Raw genomic sequence first — 19660 nt, 5'->3', positions numbered from 1 at the left:
GAAAAGCCAATGGCCAATGAGATCTGACTCGCCTGCACTCTCTGCATGAGGTTCTCTTATCCCACAGTCCCCCTTCTTCTAGAGCTGCAAAAGCAGGTGCCTCCATCTGATCTTCCCTGAGGCACTCAGCCAATTCTCAATTCCTTTTACTTGGGGGAAATAAAAAAAAAATAAAAAGAAGTGCAAAAGGTATTTATATTATATTAGACTGAGATCTAAAGAGGGTACAATTACATGTTTTGATCATTTGCCTTATTCAGCTCAACTCCATTGGAATATTTGATGACAGCCCACAAGACTGCTATTCTCTTTCAAGTATAACGGATAAATTCCAAAGTTCAGCTTTTGAACACAGGAACTTCTGACATCCACCTTGCTTAACCTGATATAGATGGCTGAGAACCCAAGCACATTGCTCTCATTCAAAATTTCATGGAAGCCAATCCTTCATAGTTCCTCTTACATTTAGGCCACAATGTATCCTTTTATTTTCTACAAAAAGATTATCAGCTTTATGACTGGCACAGTGCTCTGACTTTTCAGAAAACAGTGATTGGTCCAGCTGTCTTGTATCTTAATGAGTCTTACTATTAAGAAAATAAAAAAATATCCCACAAAGTTGAGATCTGCCTAATATAAATTTGGGAATGTAACAGCTTCAAAGGATATTTTTCTCAAAATCTCCAAACCTAGCCAAGATCTGCTGTGCCTCCTATTTCCTGAAGAGGCTGTAAACAGAAGATAGTAGGAAATATTTTTTCAGCCTTCACTGATACACAACTGACCTTTTAATCTCTGCTTAGCACCAGGCTGATACTGTTCTTTCAGAAAGAACTCACTTTCAGACTCAAATCTTTATCGCTTGAGAGAATACTCCTTGATTTTTTTTGTCACATTTAATTCCATGTGGGAGATTTTTCCCCTCATCCTCACACTCAGGCATGGTTTGAAAGCTCACTGAACTCATTTCCATTAGACATTTTTTGAATATATCCCCTTTTGATTATCCTGTCAAAATAAGACGGACTTAGTTTAGACACAGTGTGTAAACATGATTGAATAAAGGAACAAAGCAACTAAATAATATTACTTCCTGTCCCCAACAGTACTCCCTCTGGATCAAAGAAGCTGGAAACCAATTCTGGAGGTTCTGTTGGGTCAAACCCAGCATGGCACATCCTCTGGGATGCGTTTTAACCCTCCAATGAATAAAGAGGGAACAGATAGTGAGGTTGATTGAGAACTCGCTGAATGGCAGGTCTCACAGGACTATGACCAGTGGCACAGTCTAGTTGGAGACCTGTAACTAGTGGTAACCCCAGGGGATGATACTGGGTCCAGTGTTGTTTAATGACTCGGGAAAGAGTGCCTCTTTAGCAAGTCCACTGATAATATAAAACTGGGAGGAGTGGCCAGACTGCTGGAAAGCAGCTCCGTGGAGTAAGACGTGGGAGTCCTGGTGGACAAGCAGCTGTCCCTGAACCAGCTATGTGTCCCAGGGGCCAAGAAGGCCTATAGTATCCCAGAGTGCATGAGGAAAGGCACTGCCAGGTGAGGAACGTGATCCTGCCCCTCTGCTCTGCCCTAGTGAGGCATATCTGGAGTGCTGTGTCCAGTTCTGGGTTCTCAGGACAAGAGAGACTTGGAGTTCCTGGAGCAAGTCCAGCAGAGGACTTTGAAGATGATTTAAGGACTGAAGCATCTCCCTTACAAGGAAAGGCTGAGGGAGCTGGGGCTGTTCAGCCTCGAGATGACTGAGAGGGGACCTCATCCACATCTGTCAGTGTCTGCAGGAAGGAGTCAGAGGATGGATCAGGCTCTGCTCTGTGGTGGTATTAAAAGATCATCTGGACACAACCCTGAGTAATATCCTCTAGGGCTCTCTGCTTGAGCAGAGAGGTTGGACCAGATGACCTCCAGTAATTCCTTTCCAACCTTACCCATTCTGATTCTGTGTGATTCTGAGAATTTTCATAACTGCTTTTGGACACTAACATGCTGATCATGGAAGCTTAGTCATCACACATTTAAAAGTTTTAACACAGGCTTCCACTCAAGGAGTCTGATGGCTTTCTAATGTGCATTTTTAACTGGGCTTCTAAAGCAGCAACTTCATCCCTGCTGCATGCTAACGATGGACTGTCAGCATCCTATGGAACTAATTACTTCTCTTTTAAATTGACAAAATCTTCTAGGCTGTATGTGGGAAAACGAAGGACAGAAGGGATCTCATGGATGGTCTAGACTACTTCTGTTGTCACAGACACCAATCTAATCTACATTAACTTAAAGAAAGAAGAATATTATGCTTGCTAAAAAAAATTAAAGTTATCGGTCTCTGAGCCAAGAAGTGCTCGGTTTTAAAGAAAACTGGTTGCATATGAAAGCCTTCTGATCATGATACACCTAACTGCTAGCAAGTTCTAGTCCCAAGGACCATGCAAAAAGGTAATATATAGAGATCTAACCGGCTATGATACCGATATAAATTCTATACCCCTCTCTCTAAACAATTCATTTCTCAGCTGAAATCCCCCTTGAGGCTGGAAGTCATATATTATAATTCTGGAATGTGAAGTAACCCTTAATTCTGCCCAGCTTATCAAAAATCCCTGTCCTGCCCTCTCCCTTCTCACATTTCCTTGGATTCATTATGCCTTTAAAAGGGGAGATTGCTACTAAAATCCCAGTGGGGTTGACGGCTGGAGCAAGAGAAACAGCAGGAGTCTCCCAAGCAGAAGATTGTAACTGTTCCAGTAATTTGATCAGTCCAGTTCTTCCTATGCAAAAATCCTATCAATTGAGAGGTGTACCAGAACACACAAACAATGTATCTAGGGGAGACAGGGAAAGAAAACAAGAAAAGAAAAGGAAAAAAAAAAAATCTCAAATCATTCTTTACTAGGAGGTCAGAGTTCATTGGATTTCTACATTCACTGACCCTCATTCAAGGTAGGCTTGGTCCTATATTCCAGGCCTGGAACATTTCACCAGCTTCCTAATAACAGTTAAGATTTCCTAAGCAGGCTACAGAAGAGAAAGTGCTCGTTCAATACCAGAAGTCCACTGCCACATTTTCCTATTACAAGCTTGTCAGCGTGCCAGAGAACTTCTAGAACTCCTCCTTTGCTCTCTTCCCACAGAACACAAAGCAGCATATTCCTTCAGAGGCCCTATTCAAACTCCCTTACTTCTCCATGAGCCTGTATCTTTGAGACAATGGATAAGAGGAGGCGGACCACTTCCGCCATTCATTTGCTCAGCCTGCTGAAACGTCAGATCTGTCTGATCTTGCAGCAGAAGCATTATCCTTTGTTCTGATCAGGTTGCACAAATAGCTGTGCTTGTTTAAGTCACAGAGCAGAGATTTTTTTTTTCATGACCAATATGATTGCAGCTCACACAACACATTGTGTCCTACTAAAAATGTTGCAGTTCTGTTTTCCACCAGACCCAGCAGCTCTCCTACAAAAACGCCATTCAGTGTTACACACTAAGGAAGAAGGGGGAACTGCATAAATGCTGTTGCTACATGTATCCTAGACAAACACACCAAAATATCCATAGCCTCACCAAATGAGCCCAGACTCACAAGCAGCACATGAATGGGCTCACACTGAAGAAGCTGGAGAGCTGCAAGATGACTATGACTCCCAAGATATCCCACCACTTCTCTGAAGGTTAGGCAGTGATCCCTATCAGCAACAGCTGCCTTTACAGGTCCTGACAGCTCATTTCTTCCCACACAGATAAACTCGGGTGGCCCAGCAACCCCTGCCACTGTGGTGACATACCTTTGCCCAGAATTCACGCTTGGACTGCTTGCCAGCCATCTGCAACTGAAGAGACAAAGGTTAGCCACTGCCTGGGCATATGAAAATTTGAAGTGGTACAGCTGGTGAGCAGCTCAGTTTCCCACATTGACATAAGAAAAATAAATCACCAACATCTACTGATAGTCATGAGGTTTCAAAAAATTACAAAGCGTGGCTTTAATTTTCCCTTCCCCCTGTTCTGCCATAATGCACACTTACTTATGAAAAACAGTTGCTATTATACATCCTTTCTTTTTCCTATGGTAGCATATCAAATTAGCCAGACAACACAACCCACAGGTTCTCCAGAACTTCAGCTCGTCAGAAAGTCTCATTCAGGTTGGAGGTTGAACTTTATGTAGTACCTCCAAATTTCTTACATTTTTGCCCAAGCGTAAGTATGCTGTGTCGTCTCTGTTATCAGGTAAAAGCTTGAATACCCATTTCTGGCTTCTAGCCAGCATTCAGAGAGAGAAAAAATTTGCTAATCCATGGCTGCAATGGAAAAAACACCTACCACGGGGAAAAAATCCTCCTGCCTTTAGCCAAATCTAATGTAATCTTTTCTCACAGCTGTAATATCACTCTGAATGCTTCACTACCTAACTTTAGCCTCACATATGGAGCACAGGGAATTACTGATACAAACCTTTTGTACAAGGCCAGTCTGGAAAAAAAAATACATAAATGGTTCTGTTTAATACTCCCTAGTTTGCAATCAGAATCAATACAGTTCCGTGAAGATACTGCCATTTTAAGTAACGGCGATACCCTCCAAAATGCAACAGCATTATATGATTTCTCTTTCATAGAGGCTTTGATGTTCCTTCTATTATCCCAGTCTTGCTTTAGCACACATTTAATATTAGAATGCGTTCCAGGAGGCATATGGCAATAGAACTAGGTCAACCATTAACCAAATAACAGGAAGCTGCTCTGCAGAGCACACCCTTCAAAGCTTGCTTAATGAGCTAGCTCTTCAGAATGTGTCCTTCAGTAAGGTTGAAGCTAACAGTTCCATGGGGTTTTCTTTAAAGACACAAGGTCACCCAAGTTAGGCAACTTATGGGCATGAAAGACTCTGAGCAGCCATCCCAAAATGTAAAGGCATCTAGGTCAGATGTTAAGAGATGAAGAACATTCCACAATCATGCATGGGACATTGAACATCAGGAAGCAATTCCAGTAATTTCTTCATCTGATGTGCAAGCAGGACCCATTTCATCATTGATCTGCTCCCACAATTTCACAGGAAAAGAACAGAGCCTTTGTAGAGTTTGTAGGGAAGGATACTATCACTAGATAAAGAGTTAGCATCTCTGTCCAGGCGAGAGTCAACTCCAAACACTTGCAAGGTTTGAAAAAAAGGGTTGATATTAAGGCTTGCAAATCAGTGTCTGACTAAATTCTTCATCTCCTGCTTTCTCCTCAATCTTGCTGAGATACACACAGGATTTAACATGATCTGCCAAACACAGGAGAAAAAAAAATTGCATCATAATTTTTGGTATCTTTATTAGGTCTACCTCCATCTTAGCAATTGCTTCCACTAAATATCATATTCCATACTTCTAAGCAACCAGAGATGCCCAGGCTTGAAATACAAGTTGTTAGGACTGAAAAGCATCAGGCACCAAAGAACAGAACCCACAAGTAACATGGAAGCCAGAAAGAGTTCTAATTCATATTATACTGTCAACAAGGCACTAGAGATGGCCTGATCAAATTGTTTTTAAACAAATAAAAGACAAACACTTGCCAGCACTCTAAATGAAAGGAAGTTTGCATACAACAGCCACTGATACCCATCACATAACTGCTGCAATAACATAACAGCCATGCACCATAAAGTAGTATAAACTTTTCAAATTCAAAAGTCACCATCAAGTTATGTGACTACAGTCAGATCTTGACACTAAGTGTATAATACATATTAATATTAGTTTTCTGATACTCTCATAAAAATGGATGCAGACTCTTATCTCTTTATCATGGTCTTCCTTTTGGACAGTATTTCTACAAAACAAAACATTCAGAGAACTTGAAGTCATTATTAACCCAAACAAAGACAACAATAAAAAAGTCTTCTTTACACCATTGCCAGGCTTATATTTCTCCATAATTTTTAACAGGAAGGAGTACTGTAAGCATTATATATACATCAAGAGTTTCCCCAGTAGTTTACAACTATCCTTGTGACAAAAATAAAAATAAAAAAACCCCAAAACTACAGCCATGTCCAACAGACATTCTTCTACAAGTGCCTCCATAACTGAGAACTTCTGTGTAACCAAATGTCTGGGAGACAGGGACTTGGGTCCGTCTTTCTGGTGCTAGATCCTCCTGGTTTACCAGATAATAATTCCAGTTCCTAATTACAGGCACAGCAAACGATGAGGCATCCATGATGACAGAGAAAACAGCCAGTGTGTGTGATCATATGTCCCTGCAGATTGCTTTGTATCTTAAGCGACAGCTCCTTGCTGAAACAGGCTAACTCAGTGGAAGACTGCCAAGCATGCTGTGGTGAGATTATCATCTTAGTAGTTATTTATAATAAACTATCTTCTGCAAGTAGCACCTTTTTCAGTATGAAAAAGTCCCAGACAATGTATTTCCTTTGCAGTGCAGTGACGGTCTATGAGAAAATGTGCAGACAATATCTAGTGGCATTATTCATTTGAATATGAAGAAGCACTTCTGATGAACATTCTCCAGTATATTCTAAAAAGTGTTCAACACCACTAGAAAAAGCACAAGATTGCCAGATACTGCAAAATACAATCTGCAATGAAAATTACATGGATAGACAGGACAGAGTGACCATCCTGCATGAAAAAATCTTGATTTTCCTGCATCCTTAATAACTCTGATGCTGAAACAGCTACCACAACATGGAGTTATCTACGGAACCAAGAAAAACTCCTGTCTGGAGAGATGTTGTTCGAGTTTCATATAATTCCTCAGTGCCATTATTTGCAAGTGTCCTATGCAGAAGTGCTAGACTACCATGGCTTCAACCTAAAAACCTGAATGGGGCCAATGAAGCTAGGAGGACTGTGTAAGGATGACGTTACTGCAGAAAAGAGCAGTCTTCACACACAAGCCATGTTTTATATGCATCCCCCCCCCTCCCATCACCAAATTGCAACTCAGAAAACATACTTGTGGGTTGACTACTCCCACACTCCCACCTGAGTTCTTAGGAACATATGAAGAAAGTTGTACTTTTGCAGGGCTACCACAGAACAGCATCTAGGACAAGGATTCAGTCAAGAGCATCTGTAATACATTCTTTGAAGATCCTGCTGAACAGGCAATGGAAACCGTGAGAGCTCTGATTATGGAGTTCAGCTCTGCTGTGCCCACCAGGAAACAAGCCCTCAGCTTTCCAGAGCTTCCCAGGCTGCAGATACAGGAAGGTATCTCCAGATGTTATGGGAGGAAAAAACTCAAACCAGTACACCAGTGTGTGACTGAGCTGATAGAAGACATATCCCCACATTTCTAAGTCCACAAAATGCTTAGCAAGTTAGAAATCTTTTTATTTCCACAGATTAGACACATATTTGGCTCTTAAAAAAATAGTGTCACAGTAATTTGACAGTAGCTTTAGCCAAATAAGACAAAGGCATTCTAATAGTGCATTTCTGCTAAAATGAAAGCAGAAACAGTTCCAATAGCTTTCTACATTTTCTTAGTGATTACGGAGTGCCAAAGGCTACACAATACCACTTGCAGCATTTCATGCCTTCTACATTTTGCAGCTACAGAACAACGTTCTCAAATGGTTACACCTTTTGAACAAACTATCTCTGCACTAAAGCCAAAAGAATCCTCAATGAAACTCATCTGAAGCTCAAGACTTGAACATAACTGAACTCTTTCTCTAGATCTGCTACTTCAGCCTCCACACAGCCCCTTTTATAATCCATCAGACATGCTTTTGGAGTGCTCTTCATTTGTTTTGTTTTGTTTTTAAAACAAAACAAAACAAAACAAAAAACCAACCAACCAAAAAAAAAAAAAAACCAAAAAAAACCACACACCAAAAAAAAACCCCAAAAACACCCCCACACCCCCACACCCACACCCACACAAACAGGTTCAGAAAGAGAGAAAGAAATGAAACCCTGCTGGGCTGAAGTGTTCAGATGACAAAGCAGAAGGTAATTGTTTAATACCAAGTATGAAAGCTGCATAAAAGGACAAGATGCAGAGGGGAAAAATCTATTTGGGCTTCCTGCACTGGCATGAAATGGCTGCTTTCCTTCTTACTGCCAGCTCCTATGCTTCATGTTGACATTACACATCCTGTGCTGTAGATCCACCCCCATGCTGATGCTTGCCCAACAGAATTATCTCCTGCGTCACAGCAGTGGTAACAGAACTGCTGGCTCTGCAGATATGAAAGCACTGTTTCAATGCTTAATACACGAAGCAACTGGACACACTACCAGATATTCTGGGTTGGTTTATGGCACTCTCAGTGCTGTATTACTTGGCCCAACCTTCTGTTAACCAGATGGTCTGTTCTCCCCTTGGGACCAAACCATTAAACTTTATTTTATTAATTCCTACCAAAATGCAGGGACAGTTTAGAACACTTGTATCTGATTTATCTCCAACAGGGTTGCTAAGATGAAAATGACCTAAAAATAACTGGAAATGCTGCTTCACACCAACAGAGAACAAGATCTTTTGGAGTAAATGTTTAAATGATCTGCCAGATGAACTACCACAGCAGTATGAACCACATGGATAGCAACTTGTAATATGTACACATACTCAAAGGTACACACTCTTGTCATTGTAAAAGGGCCTAGGTGCATTTTCCCTGATCTAAAGCACTTCTGCCTTGAAAAGGCAATTACCATATTTGTGTCTATTCAAATCAATCCCTTAATTAAAAAGAAAAAAAAAAAAAAGCCTTCCAAAACCATCCGTTAGTGGTGGGACTCCAGAACATCATGTACAGGTAACACAGCAACATGAATGTTCTCACCAGAACATCCAAAACAAAGTCATGAAATCATATTTCAGGGACACGCCAGTGCTGACTGAAGTCAAAGCTAAATGTTTGTAACATACATGCTCCTTCTGTCAAAATACAAACAGTAAGACTGAAAGGAAAGGATCACTTGAATGAAAGGGAAAGAATTATCCAATGCACACTCTTCCGCTGAATCTTGCAAATCTGCTACAACCATGCCCTCACATGCAACCACAAATGAGCATCTTATGTATGTAGGTGGTAGCTGTTGAAAGTTAAGGGCATCTTCTACTCAAGATGTAATTTCCAAACGCCTCCCTGAAAGCTCCATAAGATTAGTCCATGCAGCCAAGGATTTGGTCTTCAGATGTTTACTCACACAAGTAGCTGCAGTGAAACTCAAAATCGCAGTGACTATTCACATGAATGAGCTTTTACTGTATAAGGGCTTTAGCCCCCATTGTCTATTATCTACCAAATGTACTACAGCAACAAGAAAAAGCAATGGCAGTGAGGTCTGACCTATTTAAAAGCCTTTGTTAACGTTCCCAACAGTGGCAGTGAGGAGTTATAAAATAAATAAATAAAGCTACATGCCTGCACACAAAACAAAATCCCAGGAATGTAAGAAGAATTCTGCAAAAGTTGCAGTTTTACTGTCTTCCAAAGAAAATAGGAAGGCAATCCCTATGAAATCTAACTATAATACATCATTTAAATCTGTTCTTCATGGCTACCACTACAGTGCAGTGCTTCCAAATCACTGTTCAGATTGCTGCACACATGCATCTGTCTGAGGCTGTCTTCTCAATCTAAACCTCCAAATCTCTGCAGGCTGGAGTGTCATATATGCTTAAATAGAACAGCACCACTTTTATCCAACTTTCTACATGTTATTAACTTCTAATGTGGAAGGAGATCACAAACCATCTTCTTTACACCACCTGGGCAACTAAAATGCTCTTTTGGTCATCCATTACTGAAAGTCTTACTGAGACATGAATAACTCTCCAATCTGGATGTCAACAGATCAGCAGGTACTGCATTCAGCTCATAAGCACACTGCTTAATTCACCTGTAAAGAGGATTAGATGTCTTCAGCACATCAAGGAAACAAGGATGAGAACAGACTGTGTGGCATTTTAGCTCCATCTATCTTTAAAATTTCCCCAAAGAGCAGGATTTTTTTTATGTCCCATTTAAGTTACTAACTCATCATCATATGACTGGCCTCCACTGCTATGACATACAAAACTTTAGTATATGGTGACAGGCCCCCTAGAAAGTCATTCCACAACCTGAAACATCATCTACCCTTCAAACACACTAAAAATAGATTCCTTACCCCCCTGAGGTCTCAGCAGCCCATCTGATATTACAGTACAGTATTAACAAACCTATGTAGACATGAATTCTTAAAATAAATATCTTCAGAGATAAGACCAGAATACCAGCAAGCAAGTAATATTCCTGTACACCACTGAAGTAACATGGGTGAAGCTGTGGAAGCACTGAAGAGCCATGGAGGGCAAAGACCATTTCATGTTCATTTTGCAAGAGGACAGCATGTGCAACCTTTGGTCAACCTGCCTGTCATCTTGCCAAGCAACTTCTGACTCAAGGCTTGTTGTCTGAAAGACCTTTTCTGAGTACAGCCTCAGCAGTTTTCATGCAGTTCCTTGGGAGAACAACACACTGAAAATCTTGTCTTCCCCCCCTGCTCCACAGTGGAAGGAGAGCAACACATTTGTAGAGGGTGTGGAATGGAAAATTCATTGTAGTATCTTATCACCTCTGCAATCTGATAATTTGAAAATAACTCAGGTTTAGTCATTTATTCATGCATCTGGGAGACCCAAATATATTGACTCACTCCTTCAGCAGCCCCAGTGACTACTACAGTTTTGTCCTTGGAGCCAGAGATTCCAGGTCTCACACATGCATGGATATTCTGGGAGGAGAAACCTGTGTGCTCTTGAGCAACAACAGCTTCTCCTCAACCCACCAGGGTGGAAACACACCAGGAGACAGCACCACTGAAGGGTTAAATACACTCATCCTGCAAGTCCTGAGCTGAAATCCACCATATATGCTGATGCACAACACAGCCTTCAGTCACACTTTCCCACAGAAGAGTTCTCCTCTCCCCAGGTCCTGGTGCTGTTGCGCACTGGGTTGTTTTACACCACCTGCTTGATCACAGCCAGAACTTGGCCTCTACATGACCTGACATAGCTGAAAGCTGATATGCTTTCTCCCCACTGCCCTCCCCCAACGAAGATAAATGGTCATTTAGACCAAAAGGAACCCGCCCCCATTGACTTAATTCAAGTTACATTAATTCAACTTCTGGGATGCACTCCTGTCCAGGAACCCAAACCCCTTCTTGCAAGACTGCAAGCTACAGCCATATGAAAGGGGAGGAACAATTAAGCAGTCAAGGAGCTAATTAACCAGGCTGAGAGCTGTCTGGCTGCTCTCAATTTTCCATCACCCATTTGTTAACATTTTTACACTTGGCAAGTTATTTAGCTGAGCATGATAGAAGCAAGGCTTCAGAGCCCACCAGTGCTGGAGGTCCCATGTCCTGCACCCAGAGCCACTCAGCTGTAGACAGGGGAGGGAAAAACTGAAATGCTAAACCAGAGCTTCCAATCAAATATGGAGAGAAACCATTCCAATTGTTTGTTCTGACATTTATTTTTTTTTCAAAGTGCCACTAGTCTCACAACACAGAAGGAAACAAGAAGATGACTCCATTGGCCACTGCTTTCCAAACTTTGCTGCATCACCAACTAAGTAGATACTGGATATATATTAGTCTCTTCTTCCATACTCACCACAAGCAACAACACACTTGAGAAGGCATGATCAGTCAGAATTATAGCAGTGACATAGACACAAAGTGGCAGGTAACTAGTTCCCATCTCTCGAAGAGCAGAGCAGGTCTGCTCCAGCCTCACACACTAGAACCACTCATAAAAGGAGATTTTTCTTAAGTACACAGTAGTTTGTTTCAACACGCTCAGTAACAGAATCCAGCATCAAGGTCTTAATTTCCAATAGCCCTGTTAAATCCCAACTATGCCTATTTTATTGGGTAGAGGGATAGATCACTGAAGGAATTAAAAAAATTTAAGAGCAAGATTTCAAGGGTTGGACCCCAATTCTCTGGTCTCCTTTGTGTTTGGTCAGAGAGACCCAAACCCCATTACAAAGAGCCACATGCCCACAAATCTAGCTGAGTCTGATTAGAACTGAAGAATCCAAATCTAAAAAATAAAATCTTAAAATAAAAATTTTAAAATAAATACATAAAATCTTAAATAAATACCCACGTGTCCCTCTAAGTGCTCTCCAGAAACAGTTTGCTCAACTAGAGATGAACACTCATCTTTGACTCACTGCATCCACCTCAAGATCGGCACTCCTGCAGCTATTTCGAGTTGAACCCAGACTGCAGTGTTCACTCTGTTTAATAAAAACTCAGAAAACAACAACAAAACAAAGAAGAACAACCAAAAAAAATCAACCAAAAAAAAAAAAACCAAAAGGAAATGAGGAAGAAGTTGCTAAACAATCACCACTGACATAAGCCACCTTCTCCAATCCCTCTAGAATTTCTGACTTAGGATCTATTTGAACTGTCAATTTAATATCAACAAGAGAGAGACAGAAAGGAAAAAAAACACTTTTCAGCATCATCAGCCAGCTGAATTTTAGCATTTGGGCCACAGCAAGGCCTTTATTAATGATCCCTTTCCCAGCTGCACACTAAATTAAATTCTCCAGCAAGTCAAAGTAATTAGAAAGTAAATGAACTGCCCTCCATGTCACAATCATGCTGGACCAAAATCTTCCAGCACATGTGGTCTTCCCTTAGCTATGCTGTTAATTTTTTATAAATATGGAGAAAACTCAAAAAAATATGTCCTGCTGGAGCACAGGTTCTATGTGTCACATTCCCCCACTCTGTCCTTTTCTTTACCAGCAGTGAGAGGTCCAGGGACAGCGAGTGGGAGGAATGTTTTTGCCTGGCTCCTGTGCTAAGTAGCTATTGTGTTTTGAAGCATTTGCATGACAACAGTGCCAACCCAGGATGACCCATCTTCTTCCCAAAAGGAATATCCTGTGATGCCTTCTCTCCACCCTGAAGCACTGCTATTTCAACCGTAGAAGCTGCAGGCAGAAAGGAAGAGTTTGCTCATTCGGCAACGAAAAAGAAGCCCCCATTGTCCTACCAGGCCACGGAAACAGTGACCACATGTACATCAGAAGATTCCATTTTTAGCATTTTTCAAAACAAAGTCTTCTCTTTCACATTATCACGAGCACAGTGAATCCTCCCTCAGTCCTCCCATCTCATTCTCTGCAATGTCTGCTTTGTTTTGTCTTGAAAAATTATTCTCCTGCCTCTCTGCCCCACGCCACTGCTTTATTAGCAGCAAGTTTCCACTGCACACAATTATGGCATGCCTTAGCCTACTTTTCTGTTTGCTGAATAGCTCTGCCTATTTTCTATTTGTGCTGATGCTACCATTTACTTTTCCTGACACTCTAATCCTTGTATCCTTTGAAGACCTAACTTCCTCCACCATGACAGCAGCTGCAGTTCTCAGGCCCCTTTCCAGTCCTTTTTAATAGCAACAGTAATGCCACTGCTGAACATCCCACCTCCTAATCTTCAGGTCAGCATAGAGCCTGCATCTGTAACAAGTGCTGCAAATACACCACCCAGAGCACGCATTATCTAAATGACTAGCAAGTTATTAATTGCATATTCCTGGAATTGAAAGGAGAATGAAAAACAGAGTCCCATAATACAAACACTTAGCTTCTTCTCACATAATCCCAATTAGATGGTCTTATTTTCCACCACCAAGTAAGAAGTGACACACTTCAACAACTGAAATCTTTATTAAGCTAGTTCAAAACTAATAGAAGTAGCCCAGTGAATCAAACGTTTTCTCAGAATTATTTGTTGTCAACACACTGGCCTCGCAATGATTGCTACCCTGATAAGCTCTAAGTCCTTCCTAATCACTCATGACATTGATGCTGTGCCTACAGCTCTTTATGCTGACATTATTAAACAAGTGTTCTTAAAGAGACTGTATTTGACTCCACTCAAGAACAATTCCTGAGCATCCTGAGATCTCTCACTTCCATCTTCATTAAATTACCAACTAAACTAAACTAAATTAAGTGCTTCTCTTGATGGATCTTAGCGTCTTCTAACCAAAAAAGCTGCTTCTAGCCCAAGCCAAAAACCCCCTGTATTCCCCCTAGAGAGCAGCTGTGGAGGTCCAGAATTATACCACAAAGATAAGCCAAAACTATAGAGACTTTTAGATGGAGGGTAAATAGAAAGTATAGCACTGCTGCTAGGTGTGAGACTAATGTTCTGATAATAAAACGTGTCTCAAAAATTACTACAAAACAGTCACAACCAATGATGAGGGAAAGCTCTTTTCCATACACGTCTTAAGGAAGAGTTCCTTCAAGTCGTAATTAGGCAAGGATATTTTGAGTTACTGAAGTAACACATGCCAGTTCAGGCTGAACAAAGCAACTGTATCAAGATCTTCAATTTCCAAAGAGCTGAAAAGAACACAGAAGAAAATTTATACTGTATATAAGACTGTGTTTAAGACTCCAGATACAAAGACTCCCCTTTCCTCAACTCAAACCCTCTCCTTCAAACCTATTCAGAGTTGTATTTGTACTGCAACTTCTGGCACAGCTTCATAAAGCTCAAAAGATGAGGGGCAGACTTTACATCTTTGGAATTGTTTTTAAAGTTGAAAGAACAAAATGGAACAAAATCCAAAACAGTCTCACATGATGTTCTATTTACCTGTGTGTCCAAATTCCCAAACACAAGATGAAAACAGAAGAACACTTCCAAAAGTCAGGATTCAGATGAAGACAACATTCTATTAAATCCAGTCCCCTCGTTTGGAAACTTCTACTAAAGCCTTTTTTTTGCTACAACCAACAAGATAATTATCATAAGTTGATCTATCTCCCTTCCTCCCCCCTTTTCTTCTTTCAGCACTGGCATACAAACCATGCTATTTTAACTTCTTTCCTGTTCTCCCTGTTCTTCTGGAACATTTTATTTTCAACAGTCAACTCATTTGGAGAAGTGCCATGCTGAAGTTCAACCGTTTACAATGTTAACTGTGTCTCTGCCAGCAGCTGAGGACTTGCATCACACCACCTTCTCCAGCACCTCTTGATCAAACAATCTGAGTTCCTCTCTCTGAGAAGTCAGCAGATGTTTAAGCAACCTTCAATCTCATCACACTCCTTTTTTTTTCTCTCAAAATTATTCTCACTCTGAAGAGCAAGATGGCATTTCTCATTCTCTTCTCAATTAACATTTTGCAGACCCCCTGCTCACCTCCTAAGGGCCCATAGATTGCTTGACTATTTAGTGCTCTAGAATGAAAAAAACTGTTTGAAAAGCAAGCAAGCGTTTAGGCTGATGAAGTTCAACATTTTTGGTGAAGCCAGCAATTAGAAGTTCGGACTTGAATACACCCTGATCAAGTACGGTGCAAGTTAAGCAAATCATAAAGTTCTGGCACTAGCAGCAGACCATCTTCATCCAGAACAAGTTCACAAAACACATATTCTTTTATTTCAAAATAGAGAAATATCTGTTTGGAGAGCATTTACATTATTTTTCTTCTACAATGGATTGGAAGTACAAAGACATATGCTTGGATTATTGCTACGGCATAAAATTACACAGACATCTTGGCCTTTGTAGACCTTTCCTGATTTGTGAAAACAGGATCTCCTTCCTCTATCAGCGTGTTTCTCCAAATTATGCTTTTCAGAATTTCACTGAGAACTTTTGGGTTTATTCCTAAGTTTGCTTGGTGAAGCTTCATAATGGGACAATGTTAGTTAATGAACAGCACACAGCTATTCACCAGTTTCTTTTAAAAAAGAACTTTTAAGTCCTTTTTATGTAATTCCTTACTACAAGGCAAAGTTGTTCTGCTCAATTACAGAAATTATCCACAATACCACAGGAAGTGTTACAGCAAACTACAGCAATCTCAACTTATATTGTAACTCTACACATTTGGAATAATAGGAAAACTCAATAGGAAAAATTAATATACAGTTGTTCACAGGAGTTCAAATCTGGGCTTTTCTGAAGTAATCTTCCTCAAACTGTAAAGTTGTACTATTATAAGACTTAAGTTCTTCCCATTTCCTTTTTAATTAAAATTAAACTTGTCCGTTCCTTGGATCCCAGAGTAACATCTGCCAGATGTCCAGACATCTATGTTGAACAATACTCATCTACTTATCAACTCTATTTTTAATTATTTTTTTATCAGTCTTCATAAAAGTCAATCCTCTTTTAAGTCAAAGTTTACAACTCTAATGAATTTGTTATAAACTTTACTGAATTGGAATTATCTTTTTTTTTCCACTTCCACTTGCAATTGTTCTACTTTCCAGTTGCAGCATCCCATTATGTATGCATATTCTTCAAGTCTAAACATACCCAACATATTTTTAGTTTTCCTCTTCATAATTTTTTTGGAAATTATGAAATTCTGAACATGTAATTTTAAACGTCTCATCAACAATCCACTATGAAGGTAGTAAAAATGTATAAGGAAATCAAGTATTGTTTACACATTTTTAAAACAGCGGTTCATAGCTTATGCCTAATGGGCTTGAGAAAAGTGATTAAGAAAAGCAAATTTATATACTGAAGCATAAGCTACAAATGATTTTTCCTTCTGTTAGAGCTTGAACCAAGAAAAATTGTGTGCCCACAAACAAAATCAATTGAAAGCCATTGTCTAAATTAAGAAGTTTACACTTGATTAGGAGAAACATTCATGTCACTACCATCTCAAGAATTCAGATTATATTTCTAGAACTTCTTTAAAAACCAATGATTTTGGCAGGTTTTTTGGTTTGTTTGGGTTTTTGGGCGTTTTCTTTGATTTGTTTTGTTGGCTTTTTTGAAAATAAAATAAGTTCTTTAGCTAGTATTTTAACAGCAAGATGAACTTCAATCTTTCTGGGCAGAACTACGGCAAGAAACATCATTAACAAGAACAAAATTCTATTGAGATATTTCAGTGTCATAGTGAATAACACCATTCTCATTCCAACTCAAACTATTGCAATGTTGTTTGGTTTTCTAGGGTTGTCTGTCACCACAAAGTAGGGTAAGATCATAAAGATCCTGAGCATAAATCTCAAACGGTTCTTGGAGTGCACGTCCCATGTTCAATGGCAATGCATCTCTAGGGCACATTGTGGTGCAAACACCAGCTGACCTCTCAAGAAGTGAGAGGAGATTCAGTTCTGAACTATGAGTAGTCAGCATAGTCTTCTTATATAGAGGAGGGATATCTACGATCTGACCCAAATAAGCAAAGGCCAGTGGGCAATTGTTCAGTTTCTTCAATGGTTGCTGATTAAGACCTGTGCAAAGACTGAAAAATGCATCAAAGAATATGACCTCAGGGGGATAAAAAACCCAAAACACCATCACAACAACAAAAAACCCAAACCAAACAAACAACAAGAACAAAACAACAACAACAAAAACCCCCAACCCTAAAAATCAAAACAGTTAACTTCTCCTTTTGTCAAAATGTAAGATTAAACATACCTGAAATGGTATGCTCCATGGCCCTCTTCTAAAATATGGAGACAACCACAGTATCTCAGTAATTTGGGTGATGTTATCAGCAACCAGAACTTAAGAAATGCACAGTTGATAAAGCAATATCCTTCCAAGGTATATCTGATTACATTTTTTCCATAGCAAAAATAAAACAAGGACACCGATTTTAACCTTTCAGCTGGATCTCAATTTCATCACAAGTCATTGCAATCCTCAAATCTTTCTATTTTCTTGCACATCTGGGAGTGTTGTGATTCAGATTCACTGGTCCCTTACCCTGACACTTACATCTTCCATATGTAACACAAATTTGTTCTTAAACTCTTCAGAGTAACGCAGCTATGAACATAACTGATACTTTTCCATGAAGCTGTGCCTTCAAGCTCAACAGCACTACTGAATCAGTGAATGAAACTGCATTTCAGTCCCCCTCATGCATTTCAGTATGTACTTTGAACTTTTTGAGGAACTCCATCTACCATGCAACTGATGTGCAAATTTAGGTGGGTGGGGAAAGAGCAAGGCCTGCTTTGGGTCTACTCAAAACTATTTCAGATTAAAAGCTGTGTGAAAAAAAAGCACACCAACTCCTGTTCAACTGCTATCTCACTTTAAAGATCTCAGGTTTCCATAATAACATTAAAATCATAATAAGAATGTTGCTCTGAGTTTTCAGAAAAACAGTATTTTATGACACCAAAAAGACAGCTGTGAAAACTGCTTTGTTTTTTCCAAGAGAAATTATGAATGTTATGATGCTCTGAGGAACCTCCTAAAAGCTTGCCAGTATCATTTTAATGCAACCTAGTGAGTGGGGAGAAATATTCCATCTAAATTTAAAACACATCCAAAAGAAGGAATACTCTTGAAAATGAGATGTTAAAAATCCCAAAAATTAGGCACCATCATCATCACCTAGGAAAAAAAAAGACATTTTATTATATCCTCTGGAAGAACCTGAGCAGCCTCAAGGTGCATGCACTTACCTCCAAACGCTTTCGAAAATCTATATATATGCTTACATACACTATTTATTTGGCCAACTGATCAACCTCTTAAATTCTGTGGTCTTTAACCAAAGAAAAATATCTAAAAAGGTGACCTCCGCATGAAAGCATCAGAGAAAAAAAGCCTGAGGATGTGTTTCTCTTGTGTGAAGGAGAATGTGAACAATTTCCTCCAATCCTCATTTCCTGATAGCATGAAGACAGTGAGAAGACCCATCACAATGTTGTACACTGAAAAATCTGAAGGAAACCTTAGGGGAAAAAATCATGATTAAGCCAGCTACTGCCAGCAAAGCTTCAAAACCTGGAGAGATATCCACAATGTTAGGAGCACTTCCCATCTCAGCTTTGTCTACTCTCTCTCTCCTCCATTTTCTGGTGGAGCTAGAGAACATGACATGGCTTACCTGACTCAGATCACAGCTCTCTGCCAAACTAGTCACTTCCTCTTAGACATGCAAGCAGCTTCATGAGACAAACAGACCCCCACAGATGCACACACAAAAGCAGCAGCAGAAAGCGCTCAAACTTGAAGGTCTTTCTCCTTCCAAACACCAGAAAAACAAATGAAACTTTGCCTTTTTCTCCCCCAAAAGAAGGAGGTGAAGGGGGGGAGGAATCCTATCAGATCACAACTACATGAAGCTCCAGGATGATCTCTCTGTGTGGAGAATAGAAACCAAAATGCTGAGAGGGGCCGGGGGGGGCAGGGCGAGGGGGGAAGGAGAAGGTTACTCCAGAAGACATAAAGAGCCTGTGGACTCCGTGTGCATGTGTGCGAGAGCGAGGAGAAGCTTTGTGTTGTGGAGCCTGGACTGGAACCAAAGCAGACAGCTTGCAAATGGAGGACAGGGAGATAAAGAAAGGGAAAGAGGGGGAGAGATAGGGAGAAACCTGCTCTGGGTGGTTGAGAAAGGGACAGGGGAGAAAGCGCCTTCTCCCTTGCCTGGTTTAAAGGTAGGGACATCGGGGAACTGAGCAAGTAGAAGTGGGCTCCTTCCCCTTCCTTTCTTCCCTTCTCGCTCTCTTTCTCTCAAAGGAGAGCACAAGGGTGTGTAATGGCTCCTGCTCTCCAGCTGAACGCTGTCCTCCTCCAAGCAACCTCCTGCGGGCACCACCAGCCCCCCAGCCCCGACGCTGCCGGGGACCCCCGCATCCCAGCGAGCCGCGG

The 19660-nt window shown here is 40.5% G+C and overlaps 1 protein-coding gene across 3 annotated transcripts in view; it reads right to left on the bottom strand.

The window, feature by feature from the left end:
- ZNF462 (zinc finger protein 462) overlaps positions 1 to 19660 on the bottom strand; it is a 91635-nt gene that overhangs the window by 70996 nt on the left and 979 nt on the right. The gene's annotated exons all lie outside the window — the stretch shown is intronic.

Source organism: Manacus vitellinus, unplaced genomic scaffold (genome assembly GCF_001715985.3).
Source record: "Manacus vitellinus isolate BGI_N305 unplaced genomic scaffold, ASM171598v3 scaffold_23_pilon, whole genome shotgun sequence".
NCBI lineage: Eukaryota > Metazoa > Chordata > Aves > Passeriformes > Pipridae > Manacus > Manacus vitellinus.
This window is presented reverse-complemented; position numbering and strand designations above follow the sequence as displayed.